The following is a 14,062-nucleotide window of genomic DNA, read 5'->3' as shown; positions in this document are numbered from 1 at the left end:
CGAGAGGAGCCATCTTGATTCGGACTAGAGGAGGAAGGAACCTGAGCCCATAGGTTAGGAAGGAATCAATCCAAAGTCTCGTTGCCAATTAGAGTAGAGCCAAAGGCAGCTATCGCGATGAATTGTTACAATGTGTGCCTCCTTCTGGGGAAGCGCGCATGCAGGTGCAGGAAGGAAGCTTCTGTACAGCAGACAATGAATCTATAGGTCCCATGCCTTGTTAGACGACCCGTGCCTCCATCCAAACAGGTGCCTCCTAGGCGGAAAGGAGGGCTTAGGATCGCCAGGGGGATGAGGATGAGACAGAGTTGACCCCCGCGGCCTCTCGGTAGAAGAGGGGGAAAGCCCAGTCTTCTATCTCAGTCTCAACAGAAGGTAAGAGGAAGGGCCCTTCCCTCTTTCCTTCGGGAAGGGCTTAAAAGCGCCTTCATCATGTCAAGCTTCAGGCAAGCAATTGGCTCCAAGGGACTTTAGAAGAAGAGCAATGAGCGTAGTGTTGAACTCTTTCAGTAAGCACCCCTTCCGAAATAGAAATCCATCCTTGATTGCCATCGATATTTCCTCCCCAACAAGCTCCTTATTAATTGCAAATGAAAGAAGAAGTTCGGGAAACCATCAAGCCCCATTCAAACTAGCTGCCCTGCCACCTTAGAATTATAAAGAAGCATTTCTTAAAAAAAAAGAAAAGAAGCCCGAATGCTCAAGCTCAATATCATATGGGTTGTGTTCTACCAACGAGCAGCCAGGAGCCTAAAGAAAGCACTGAGAAAGATATAAGTGTTCCGTATAGGTTCGTATATATATATACTGTGGCGCTATATGATCTTTAGTTATAGGTCTCGTGTGCTTGCTATAGAAAGTACATATACGAGTCACGAGTAAGAGGAAGTGGTAACGGTCGATGGATGTTCATATTTGAGTATTTGCTGACGGAATGCCTCACATCAAGGTGATAGGATTCGAACCTATGGCCCTCTGTACCCAAAACAGATGCGCTGACCAGACAGCGCTACACCTCGTCTCACCACCCCGGAGCATATAGATCCACCCGATCGATGAACACTCAAACCGAACTCACCCATCCTTTTGGGCACAGGGACGCGAGAACCTAAGAATAGAAGGCACGGAGATAGTGATTCGATCTTCCCTGACATCCTTCGTAGTGCTTGCTAGATAGACTCTTTAATCGGAGGGTGCTATTGAACCCGAGAAATCCTACTTCACCTACCTTTGGAACTCAGATCTCAAGAGAATGACTGGACTACAGGACTTCCGGTCAGTGCTACGAAACCCTTGAATGGATTCGTCTGGGAAAGACTTTCTTTCATCAACAACAGTCCGGAAATGGAAGACGGAGATAGAATAAGCAGCTAACAGCTAAGTAGGTTGCCCAATTCGTTCTATAGAACTCGTTGCCCTTTCTTCCACGCTAGAAGTGAAAGCCAAGTTCTTGGAGAATCTATAGTTTCTGGTGTTGGGCGAGATGGGGAGAAAACTCCTTGCTTTAGCCCTTCTTCTCCCACAGTGGGTAGGGATCTCTACTCGAATACAAGGCGCGAACTCATCGATGCTATGTCTTCCTTTTCCCTGTTTTCTTTCTAATCCAATTCCTTTGCCTCTCTCTTTTGTGCGCCAAGCCGGTCAATGTATAGGGCTAGGGAGTCTTCACCTCCAATTGTTAATTAAGACTACAGATGCAACTTACGACCCTCTCTTCTATAGCTGTTACAACCCATCCTGGCAAGCTTGATGCTGGCAAACCTTACCTTCAAGGTTTTAGCTTAGCTTAATTGGAAGATTTGGGGGAAGAGGAATGAAAGAGGGACATCTCATTTCTTTCTTTACATGTATATGATTTCATTCGACTAGCAGCAATCTTCGATTCTGATATCATATTAGGAGAGGGGGAAGGGAATCCGAATAGGATAGGTTTACGAAAGACCGAGGTCTTGACTTCTGCCTGTGCCTCTCGCTTTCATTCACAGGTTAGCCGAAGGCACGGAGATAGTGATTCGATCTTCCCTGACATACTTCGTAGTGCTTGCTAGATAGACTCTTTAATCGGAGGGTGCTATTGAACCCGAGAAATCCTACTTCACCTACCTTTGGAACTCAGATCTCAAGAGAATGACTGGACTACAGGACTTCCGGTTAGTGCTACTAGACCTCTAAGCAAGTGTTGCTAGACTTTTCCACGCTGCTCTTACAACAGCAAGCAAGCGAGAAGGAATCCCTCAAAGGCACTTTAAGCTCTCATGTTTGGATGGAGGAATGTTTTCCCTCATGTTAGTACCATTCTGGGCAACTCTCATTGGGTGGTAGGTGCTGGTAACATCAGCTTTAGCATGGCTAACTGGGGTACTGGTGCTTTTTCTGTGCAGAATGTGGATCTTAATACTCCTAGAAGTTATTCAATCTGCTGATTTTTCTACCTTAGTTCTGCCTAGCTTATCCACAGAGGCTCAATCTATTTTGTAAGATATCTCTCTAGATTCTAACATCCCAGATATACTGGTTTGGCGTCATTCCCCTTCAGGTCTTTTCTCCTCTGCCTCCTATTGGCATTTTTCCAGAATTCATGGCCAGGAAAATCCTTGGTGGTCTCTATTATGGAACCAGTGGCTTCCTCCTAAGATGGGTTTATTCTCTTCTTCTGGAGATTCCTCAACGAATTCTGCTTTCATTTCCCACGTATAGAGCGCTGAGTTACTTACGTTACGGTCTTCAGCAGGTAGGCTGCACGCGGCTAGGAAGGCTACGTCCCATGCGTCAGTTTGTGGATCGCGGTCTCACACACTAATCGCACTATGTGGAAGAGTTTTATGGGGATAAATTCTTTGTTCCCGCAGTTCAGTTAGTGGGCGGCCGCTTTCTTGGAACTAATTCATAGGCGCTTGAAATTCGTTATAGAACTAACACTATATAAACAAATATAACAAGTGTGCAATACGCAGCATCAACCAACGGAAAAACGTAGTTACGGACTGTGCTATAATGCACCCCAAAAAGGTAAGAGCTCCTTCTCAATCCCATTCATCCTGGTCTGAGCCGAACGGATCTTGTTGAATGAATTGATCCATTGTTCTATGCCCTACTTCTTAGTTCATTTTTTCCTACTCGGACCCACCGTACTTCCTTTGACTACTCCTGAGATATAGTGGAAACATTTTGTTATGGTGGAGAGTGGGGAGTGAAAACACCAATGCAGCAGAGAACGACCACATGAATCGGAATCCGCTTAACTTATTAAGACAGACGACCGAGAAAGAAAAGCTCCGCGTTCTCCAAGTGGTTGATCTTAGCTTAGCGTGCTAGCCGCTGCTTCATTTCGTATAGTGATAGCGCTTTCTCTTTCTTAGCGCTCCGCCCCCCTTGTATAGTAAGGGGAACTTTGGTTGCGCGGCTTTCTCTTATACTTATAGGGGTCTATTTTCTCTTACTTGACTCAGCTTGACCTACTTGACTTAGCGGTTAGAGTATCGCTTTCATACGGCGAGAGTCATTGGTTCAAATCCAATAGTAGGTAAAACCAACCGAAAGCCCCGCTTTTGCCAGCATGACAGCAAGCACGGACTGGCAGCAAGGAGTCAACTGAATGACCAAAGCATCGATTGCTTCCACTTGTAGCCTTCTTCGAGCGCCTGGAATAGAAGCTCTTCCTGCTCTCGTATCCGATGAAGAATAGGCCCAATCCATGGACTTTTACCCACGTGGTTTAGCTAATTCAATAGCTTCGGAGAAAAGCGACAAGTACCACTGGACAAGCAAATCACTTTTGGAATCTTAAGGATCCTCTTACGGTGAGAGAACAATGTCGGGAACAGCGTGAGAACCTTCCGTTGCTTACACCCTTTAAGTGTTGGTTCTTCCGGCGATAGATCTGGTTTCAAGATCTATGAACAAGAGAGATCCCTAAATCTCCATTTGAAAAAAGAGCTCTTCCATCGATGATCTACTGCGCCCTCTTAGTTGCAGATGCCCGTGTTTTGATTCGAAAGCCCTAGCCAGTGATGAATCCCTAGGAAGAGAGGACTATTGAATTCCTCCTCCCTTCAGTCCAGTTTGAAACCGTCCCAGCAACGAACACCTTCCTACTGCAAGGCTTTGCTCTGCCCTTCCACTAGAATCCAATCCGGGTCGGAAGAGCAGCTAGTCCAACTTCTTGAGCAGCCGAGATATTGAAGAACGGACATTTGCTTGAATTCCTTGCCTCACCCTGAGATGAGAGGGAAGGTCGAGAAGGAGCACTTCCACTGCAAGGACTCTTCATACAAGACGGTCGGGCTGACCAAAGGGATCAATCTTTTACACCGATGTATCGTACTCTCTCGACTAGGTCATCATAAGAAAAGACTGCAAAATCTTTCCGAAGTGTTATAAAGAGGGAAGGCGCGCTACAACTAACATAAAAGCCTCTTCCTTGCCCCCCTAAGAATCCAAGGGTGACCTTTGGATGTTGTCATGACGCTTTGGTTACAAAGGTTATCGGGGTCTAGGTTTATGGATGGATTCAGTAATCGAAAGTCCCTCCAACTCAATCAATATCAACAACATGTCGTGACCGGTTAGGCTTGGTTGATTTTGTCAGAAAAGAAAGTAGGTTTCGGGGGTTCATTGATTAGTACACCCCCGGGTGCTGGTAAGGTCGGGACCGTGGTCGTACGTCTCCGGTCTTTCCATTCCTGAATCCAATCTCAATCCCGACATTTGACCTCGACCTACTAAAGTAAAAGGCTCTTTCTATTCCGAGTTGGCCTGCACCTTTACTCTGACGAATCTCCTTAAGAACAACCAACCATGGCATTGGACGAGAGAACGTCAAGAGGCCTTTGAGGACTTAAAGGGAGCCGGATCTGGTGCCGGCCTTGCCGTCATGTTCACTGCTACTGACATATGAGACATCGCTAGTCATCCGTTTTATCTCATTCAAGCCTTGTATGTATGTCCTGGATTTCCCTACCAGGATGAAATGACTGGACAAAGAAGGGTTATTCACTGATTATTCACCGAAGAAAGGAGAGATTGGCTTCATGCCTATTCCCAAGAAGGCCATCAATGAAACTCTTCTTTCATAGCTTGGCGAATTGCTTTCCTTTCCATGCTACTTCTTTCTTTTCCACTTCATGACTAGGAATTATAGGTCGGCATTTCTTTCATTCCATCAAGAAAGGCACCTCTGGACGTCTGCTTCAACTTCACTCTTTATAGCAAGGAGACAAAGAGCTGACCTAAAAGCGGAAGCTGCCTTGATCTTCTACTTATTGAACGCCAAATGAGACTGATTCAAAAACTGCTATCCCACGACCAAGATTCTTCCCTTCCTCGTGCTAATCTAATCACATCTCTCTCTATTTCCGGCTTAGCCTACCCCTCCGTGGGCTTCTACCCCATGGTCGTATGAAACTCTCAAGAGAAAAAATCTCTCTCCCGGCATCACAGCCTATTCTATTCTCTACCAGCTTCTGAAACAAGATCGGATTGGTCATGCTTCCTCTCCCGCTGGTCGAGCTTAATTCCATCCAACCTCTCCTCGGCTCACTTCACTACCTTTAGAGAAAAAGAGTTCCAGCAAAAGACGAAGAAGACTCTCGGATGTCACTTGATCTCCTAACTGTAACGGGATTTGATTCTTTATAATAGTGACCACCTCTTCTTCACATAAAATCATTCGTTCAGAGTCGACAACTAACCATCCAAGGTCTTATGGTCCGGAGAAAGAGTGAGGGGTTCAGAGCTTCCCCCTAACGAAATCCCAGTGGGAGTAGAAAAGGCCAAAGCGGGTTCCCCCTCAGAATGTTCACCTGTAACAAGAGAAAGATCCCTGTCTATCACAGGGGTATCCGTATACTGTGACCTTACTTCCGAGTTAGAAGGGCCTTCACCCCGCGGGACCAAAGAAGAAGCTGACAACTCACCCTGACTGTTGAAGGCTAGAGGAGCATTGCTAACAGGATCCTCTAAACGATCAGAAATCCTCTCAGGCTCAAGCGGACAGCAAGACTAATATTCAAAAGCCTCGCTCTTATGAAGAGATAGGCAGATCGGAAACTCTGTTATCTAGAACGGAAGAAATCCGCCTAGACTGGAGGGTTCTGCCATCGAGTTCATCTCGGTTCTTGTTTGAGATTCTAGTAGCGACTGCTGTACTTTCCATTCCTATCCAATGATTGCTTCTTTGATGCACAGATAACTCGCTTTCCGGCTAAGAAAGACTAAGACTCTCTAGCTACTATAACAACAACTGAGCTATGGTCCTCTTTTTACGGAACCTTCTATGAAACAGTTTAGCTTTCTTTCCCTTACCCTGTATGGATGTCGGGGACTACCGTAACGCTTTGGCCTACGCCTGCTTCATACCTTGGTTTGCTTAGCTTCCAGTACTCCCTTTTGGTTCATCTGCTTTAGGCTTATCATCTTCTTTCTCTTCCTTCATATCTTTCTCTCTTTTTACAGCCTCGTGGACGGACGAAAGAAGGTAAGTTACAGAACGGGGCAGTGAAGGCTCGCGAAGTAGACAGCAAGCAAGAGCTTCTCAGCCCCCTATTCTATTAGTCAAGCGCTAGCGTGCCCCTCTCTCTAAAGGGGCGTAAGCACTTTACTCGCTAAGGGATGGGATTCATTCACTTGCTTTCCTGCTAGCACTACAAAAAGCTTCGGTCTTAATGCCCCTACTACTGCTGTGCAGCCTTTCCTCGGGTTCGTAGAGTCGGGTTTCCCGTTTACCCACAACGGAGGAGCCGCCTCCACCAGGCAGGCGGCCACGGGTCATAACGCACTCTCGACGACGTCGAGTTGACGGCAGAGAAAGACTGGGCATTCAGGCGAGCCGCCCGGTGGTGTGGTATGTAGTGGGTTTAGTACGCCCCGCCAAAACGGCTCCGAAACAAACAAAAAGGTGCGTGCCGCACTCACGAAGGACTGCCAGCCTACCCACCTACCAGGCCTACCTTGTTCATATCGAGCCGGACAGGAGAGACACTCTTTAAAGTTAATAGAAGCAATTCCTTTTATAAGCTTGAAAATAGGCGCTGTAAATCAATTCAAATAGATAGGGGAGTTCCCAAGCAAGCCCTTTCTCGCCCTTTCTAATGTCCTAGGCGAAGGCAGTGCACAACTATTCATAGTATAGTGGGGTTGAAAGACAAAAGTGCCCGCCCCTTCTTTCTCAAGTAGGCTACTTTTTCCGGAACGCAGTCCGAGATAACCGTAACCGCGTATATATATAAATATATCTTCGATGCGGTCTGTCCGCTTCAACCGCTCTTTCACCTCCCAAAGAGCAAAGTTGGCTTGATGAGCGCAGATGAGGAAGCGGGAGCAAGAAAACCAAGAATCTCTTTCTTGTCCTTCTACTTAAGGGGCAAAGAGAAGCGTTTTTGCTACTGAGAAAGCGAACGGTCAGCGCGAAGGTTCAAGACTTAGCCGAACGTTAGCGAAGCTAGATTCTCATAGCGAGGCGCTTCGAGTTAGCGAAGCGCTGTAGTAGGGCCGAAGCTTTACTAAGAAGGGCTATAATGCTGAGCCAAGGACGCTCCGCCTTATCTATAGAAGCAGTCAACTGACTTCTGAACGAATTCGCTCCTTGGTTTGGTAATGGCTTAATCTATAGATAGAAAGCCCTATGATGGGAAACTACCACGTTAGGTTTGGAGAGAGATATCGTTGTCCAGCCAAGCCAGCCCATAACAAAATGTTAGACCGGCTGACACAACTGAATTGGTTGAGGAAAAGGAAATCCCAGCGACCAAGCACTCCCGCCCCCAAAAGTGGAGACCGATGAACCGCCAGGTTGTCGAGGACACGTCTGAAGAGGAGGCCGGCGGCCTCTAAGTTTACCACCCTACCCACTAATGGACTATGAGGGGGGAAGGTGAACGGAAACCGACCGAAAACCCGAACCGCTTGACCCCTTCATACTCGATTCATTAGGGTTGGGCATGGATGGAACCAATCAGAAGTGCAAATCGCGCAAGCGAAGCCGGGAAACGGACCGCAGCGCAACGACTAGGACTCGTGTCGGAGGACTTTTGAGCGCGAGCTACCACTCATGCAGCGACAAGGACCCGCAACTCTCGAAGGGGCCACCAACCACCCGAATCACTGTAAAAAACCCTCCCTTTACTTTACTCAATGGATAGCGCTTATTCTCTTTCAATCAACAAAATTAAAATGGGGGAGAAAGAAAGAGGTCTTTATTGATTGAAGAGGCTTTGCACCCGGAATAGGACTAATGCAGATCCAGAAGAATGGGTCTGGGCTTTCGAAAAGATTCATATGCAAGGGTAAGGTAAAGAGAAAGTCTTTTGAACAACCAACCCGGCATAAGGATTCTAGCTCGCCCACTTAAAGCAGATGGAGATTCTCGGACGGGGAAAAGCGACACTCGACATCTATTAAACAAGACCAAGAACAAAGCCATACCATGCCCTCGGGAGAAACTAGTGATGATTGCCATGAATGCAGCCCTCGAGGACGTGTACAAGAAGGTCTTTGCCGATTCCTATCAACATGGTGCACTTTCTCCTCTTGAGAGCGAAAAGCGAGAACCTTTCTAGGCCTCTTACCTCCTTTACTACTTGAACTATCAAGCCTTGTTGAAGTCAACCAAGTAAGACAGAAAGACGGAAGCAAAGCAAAGCATAAAACTGAACCCAGAAGGGATAGCCTTAGTTCTGTCTCGAGGCCGGATGGTAGCAATACACTTCTGACCCAAGCCCGCTTTGCCTTCGATGAAAGCCTTCATGTCAGCCTTCTCGCCCATTGAGTTGAATCTAGCACGAGACCAGTTTCTTTTAATAAGGAATCCTATCCTTTATTTTTTCTTTTAATAAGGAAGGGCAAACTGTCTACTTTTCCCGTGCTTTTCAAGTAAAAATAAAAACCAACTTCTGTGATATATCCCTTCGTGGGGACTTCAGCCATGATTTGAAGGGCCTCTTCTCTGTCGGGGCACCGCAAATCAAGATCTAATTTTTCCTCTTTTTATTGTATAAATAAGAAAGGTCTATCCTAAAAGAAAGGCCTTTTTCGAGAAAAGGCTTACGTGGCGATTCTCCTCTTCCTTAGACATAAAGTTAGACCCACTAGGTAAATAAAGGAATTACCAAGGTAAGACACATATCGCAATATTACATCTACCTTTGCCTTACCCACAGAAAGCCTTCGCACAGATTTCCTTCCAACGTTTTTAGCAAAGGCCGGAGAGAAAGCATTACCGCAGCTTTTCCTCTGTTGCAGGTATGAAGTGAGTTCCATACCATGAAAAAGATTGAAATAGGACCAGGAAGACAACCCACCACTGGAACTTGCTTTGCTCTCGCTCTGCTCGCTCCCACCTGTCTTCTTCCCACTATAGTGAAAGTCACCATAACAGGAACCTCACTAACCTTAGAGGCTAGTTACTCAAACCACTGTCTTCGTTCCTCAACATCCTTCCAATAAAATCTATTACAAGTTGCATCAATCAAGTCAGGGAAAGATTTTTCACAAAACAAAGACCTAACCGGAATCATGAATTGGATTCGAACCAATAGCTCTATGCGACTTTACCTTTAGTCTCATGATGGGAAGACCCCGCTGCCCAGGATCTCGGCACCCCTCTCCACCTTTCGGCGATAAATTTGCCTACCCAACCCGCCCGCAATCCGATCTATTCCATTACCTTTCCATATCTCAGATGCTCTATTCCATCTTTTTTGAGTGAAGGGGTCTCTTTATTTCCAGTCCCAATAGTGAATATTAGATCAGAACCGTTTCGCGCAACTCGCGGATTTCCTTTGTTTGTTTAACGCGGAAAGCATCCTTTGGAGATCTTCCAAGGAAGACTCCCGACCTTTTTGCCGTCCTTCGAATAATTTCTCCCTAATTATTTGAGTGAACTCCCACGCATCGCCGAGATAAAGATCTTTCATTCTAGCGATTATTTTATATTTTAGTGAAAAGTGGTTAATCGCTAGATCCCTCAATAGTGCTTGCTGCTCCGCGGTGAATGCGTTTAGTGGCTTTCGAATGGAGTCCTCATGAATTACGTCTTTTAGTTCTTCCTTAGGAAGTTTATTTATTAGAGAAGCCATTTCGTTCTGTTTAAGCTCAACGGTGATCAAATTATTTTCTGGAATTTGAATCCCTTGTTCATAGACTACGGCGGGAAGGTCGTTTAGACTAGGAAGAGACGCTTCCCCCCTTTCTAGGGGGCCTAAGCGCAATTCTAGATCTTCGGGTTTGTAAGTGCATTCCACGATTTGCGCGAACTCCGTGAAATACAAAGAAAAAACACAAATCCACGTCGAAATGGAAAAAGCTTTATCAATCTTAGGTACCCAAGATTTTTTTTTATTGATAGTATACATGAAAGTGCGAACCAAGATCCATGATACGAAAACCAAAATAAGACAAGTAATAACAGGAGATCCTCATGTATTTCTAACCTCAACTCGCACACTAAATAATTAGAAAATAGAAAATACCATCTATAGAGCTTTAGCTCGATCAAAATAGCTAAAATAGTTGAAAACGCCATTGTGAACACTGTACTAAGACGCCTTTTTAGAGACACCATAGATTTTACTTTTGTTCTTCCCCCTATTTTTGCCCTATCACCAGTGTCCCGATCCTAAGCACCCCTTTTCCATTATACACGAATAAAGAAACCACTTTTCTCTTTTCTACGATAATTTTTGTTTCGCTGCGGCTATACGACATGAGTTTCAGTATCCCGTCAACCCCTGCTGAAGCACTGGAAAAATGTTGACCACGATTTATAGCGCTTTTCAAAAACATTTGCTTGCGTGGACAGGTAAAAGAGTAAGCCCACTAGAGCCTTCATACTCTTACTAAAGCACACTGAACACTCACCAAATCTTGCTTGAAAGCGGAGTGGAATCAAGAAATTGGCATACCTTGAATCAAGAAAGTGGTATACAGAAACATCTGACCAGCAAGGGTGCTTGAAAGGCTTACAAAGCCCCTTTGAATCATCATTTTCCATTCCATTGTGAAAAATTTTCGATCTTGTACCCGCTTGCTTCTATCTATAGAAAGATTCTCCTCTCCAACTGCTGCCCTATTCACTACCAGATTGACCTGAGAGTATCCGCCTTCATGCTTACACATCCCCTTCCATCCTCCTTTTCTCCTTTATTCTCTGTTCTTTTTCCTCACGCTTCTCTTCCTAGGAAATTAGGCTTCCTTATAACCTATAAAAAGTATTTAAAGAAAGTGTAATTTTGGTATAGACTCACGGAGACTAGATTCTCTTTTTTGCTGGATCAACTGTGTGGGAACTTTAAATGCAATTTACTAGCAAAAAGCGTGGGTTAAGGGATGCTGTTGAGGCTCTCTATTGCAAATCCTTTCTATACGTTATTTTTGATCCAATCTCGCACTTGGTCTGATCCTATTCTTTACTAATGGTTGTTGACTAAAGGATGCATGGGACTCTTTTTTCTCGTTGCTAGGCTTTCAACCAAGTGCTTTTCCATCTTAGGTGAACGAGCTACGATCTCGCAAGGCACTACTGTAGAGCTCTTTGGGCCTGCCGCTGTCTCAAACGATTCTATCTTTTATTTAATGAAATTAAAAATAAAAATTTCCTACTGAACGATATTATTATTATTTAATTTAAAGATTTATTTTCGTTGAAGAGTTCTCTCTGTCCCTCCGTCCCCAATTAGCTAGTTGTCCCGTCCGTCGTCCAATCCCCCACTTCGTTTCTGATAGTCCATTAGTAGTCCCTACTGAGCAATCTAGCTGCAATCGAGCTAGCATTGAAATGGAAAGAGTAGAGTGAAAGTAGGACGAGGTCTGCCCTTACACTTCCTGTTAGTAGGAGTGGATTAGTTAGAGTCGGTCCGTTCTCTTGTTTCAGAAGCTAGGGACAAGCCTTCCTCCATCCTATTCAATAGCCTATCGAGCCAAGCCAGATCTGCAGCCAGTGACGATAACTAAGTAGTTAGTAGAATTAGTATAAGTAGTAGTTGACTGGGACGATCCACTAGATCCATAAGCCCATAAGGGAAGATGAATAGCCTTTCTTTGTAAGAACCTCGTTCGATCCCGAACTGCATTCAAAAAAGTAAATAAAGCGAGGGATTACCAAGCTAGAAAGAAGAGTTGTTTTTGAGCTAACTTCCATGATAGGGAAGGAGTGAACTCGAGAGAAGAGAAAGCTATATGCTTAACACATGCAAGTCGGACTATCTTTTTTAGATTCACTCTTTTCCTCTCCCTTATGGTCGAGCTACTTCGTTACTCTCGGTCTCATTAGCATCGGCTTCCCAAAAGCCATCATTTTAAGCTTATGACATTGATGAGTGATCCAACAGTCTTGAGTGGCAGTTCTCCAAGGAGAAGGGATCCCAGGTAGGAGAGCCAGCCGGGCCGGGGGAAAGAGGTAGTCAAAGACTACCCGGGAGTAGGTTCTGGAATTGATTCAGAGTTGCCACTCCTCAATCTTCGAAATATAGTCTAGTCCGGCGATAGAGGACTTGATACTGATCTTCGACAAGCCTTGATCTGTGCTGAAGACAGATTCTCTTATCGGCTGAGGAAATAGGTAGCCTGTAAGCCCACCCATTCTTCCTTTCCGACCTTAGCTTAGCTGCTCACGCCAATGCTCATGGGTATGGGGCAATAACTGCTGCTACTGTTATACTCCCACACTATAAGAGACGGCTCATCTTCTATCTAAGACCTCCTCAATGAGAGGATGCCTAACCGCTGCAGTTTTCTCAGGTCGAGTTGAGGGCTTGAGCTTCTATGATTCCTGTATTGTTGCTTTTGCGCCGGCTGTCTTATTTCTTTAACAAAAAGAAAGGCCAGTTCTTGTCTAATCGATAGTGGCTCGTTCCTCTGATTATGGTTGAGCTAAACCATTTACCCAAAATAAGATTTCCAACTAACTGGATTTAGGGGGGGATATCTGCCCTGATCTTACCGACTGAACTCCTATAGACTCAAGAGAGTAGGCCTTACTGAGCTAATTCAGTAAGCTATTCAAGCTCCGTCTGCCTAGTCCTGTCCTCAATAGATGACTTCTGCTTTAGGACTTCTTGGAGATTAATCAATTTATCTTAGTTATGACCGGAGATAGATCGGGACGAGCTGCATTAAGATTTAGATGTGGGCGGAAAGCTACCTCTTCTGTCCTTATCTTCAATGCTAAATTCCTGAAGTTACTTTGAAACATCATCAAATACGGCTACTGAAACTGAGTCTGATTCCACTTCTTTCTGGCACCTTTAGCAAGTAATTCATCTCTCTATTTTACTCTCTCAGTTGGTTAGCTAGTGTCATTGTCCTTCTGCTTGGGTAATTAGTTACTGCCCGCATAATCATTGATTATTTACTTCTCCGTAATCGAACCTGCCATCCACGCTGCCTCTTCCCCTGTTGATAACCTGGCCTTGGAACTGGCCAATGTATGGTCTCTCCACTAAGCTTTGATCTACGCGCACTAGCTTTCTCGGCGACTAATGCCCTTCCCTTTTACAGCTGCTTCTGCCTCCCACTACATGAAACTAGCATCACCGAAAACAACCTTCACCTTGCAAAGAAAGACCTCTCTACAAACGGACAGGTTCACCCCTCTAACCATTCTTTCTACCCCGCATATAGTTCTCCCTACAAAGAATTTCCTCTCTTTAAGGCGGAAGAAAGCCTAATTCCTATCAGAAAGCCACGGAACTGTTTTTACCAACCCCATTCGACTAGGCTTGAAAGCAAGCTGCAAACCGAGGAGCATTCAGGGAGGGGTAAGAACCTTACATTAAGAAATAGAGGGCACAGAAGGAAACCCGAATCTTCCACTAGCACTTGAAGATGATGGTCATTTTGCTTCTACTTTCAAAAGGACTAGGCCCTGTTCTTTCCCACCTTGCTAACTACGGATCACGCTAAGCTGTTCCAACTCTGGCAGGCACGCAGTCACTTGAGCGAAAAAGTCTTTCCTTCTACTCCGTAAATAGTCTCAAGCAGCTTTAACGCATGCATACATGATTGAACTTAGATGCCCTTTTCTATGTAACCACAAGGTCCGTTCAACATACCTGAGGAGAGAAAGAAT

The 14,062-nt window shown here is 45.2% G+C and overlaps 1 non-coding gene across 1 annotated transcript; it reads right to left on the bottom strand.

The window, feature by feature from the left end:
* Window positions 1–944: 944 nt before the first annotated feature.
* Window positions 945–1,019, bottom strand: TRNAP-UGG. Its single transcript has one exon. It is a non-coding gene; the product is annotated as a tRNA-Pro (tRNA).
* Window positions 1,020–14,062: the final 13,043 nt, after the last annotated feature.

The sequence above is a fragment of the Erigeron canadensis genome, chromosome 4 (genome assembly GCF_010389155.1).
Source record: "Erigeron canadensis isolate Cc75 chromosome 4, C_canadensis_v1, whole genome shotgun sequence".
NCBI lineage: Eukaryota > Viridiplantae > Streptophyta > Magnoliopsida > Asterales > Asteraceae > Erigeron > Erigeron canadensis.
This window is presented reverse-complemented; position numbering and strand designations above follow the sequence as displayed.